Consider the following 591-nt stretch of genomic DNA (forward strand, 5'->3'; position numbering starts at 1 on the left):
TCGAGCCTTTTAGTTTAAGGGCTTTTATGCAGCCTTTAAACCTAGGTTTTCCAATCTCTTTTTGTTATCCTTTATGCTCAAATTTGCCTTAGTGAGTTTTTATGACTTAGGTTATTTTTGTGATGCGTTTTTGATCTACTCGGAGTATTTCCGAGTTTGTTTTACTCGGGTTCTCATTTCGACTTAGGAGTCGGATTGTTCCTGTTCTCATTTCGACTTGAGAGTCGATTTGTTCCCGAGTTTTTACGATCAACTCATATAACCTCTTTACGCCGACTTGTACCTCGTCGTTTTATCCTGACGATCATCTAGGTCGGTTCATGGGATTTTCACGTTTTGTCGAGCTTAAGTCGGCGCGTTTCGTAGAAGGACTTAGAAAAATAAAGAAGGATATTATAAGAGATATTGTAAAGGAAAAAGATCTTTATTAATTGGGGAGGTACCTTCTTGCTACTAAGGGTCTTGATAGCCTATTTCCCTTAGCCTCTACTATGATGCCTCGTTAAAAACCCTTCTCCAGAAAAAGCCCTTTTGGGAAAAAATCATGAAGTTGGGAAAATAGTACATCAGGGAGTAGAGTTCGCTTTTAAA

This window comes from Arachis duranensis, chromosome 3 (genome assembly GCF_000817695.3).
Source record: "Arachis duranensis cultivar V14167 chromosome 3, aradu.V14167.gnm2.J7QH, whole genome shotgun sequence".
Lineage (NCBI taxonomy): Eukaryota > Viridiplantae > Streptophyta > Magnoliopsida > Fabales > Fabaceae > Arachis > Arachis duranensis.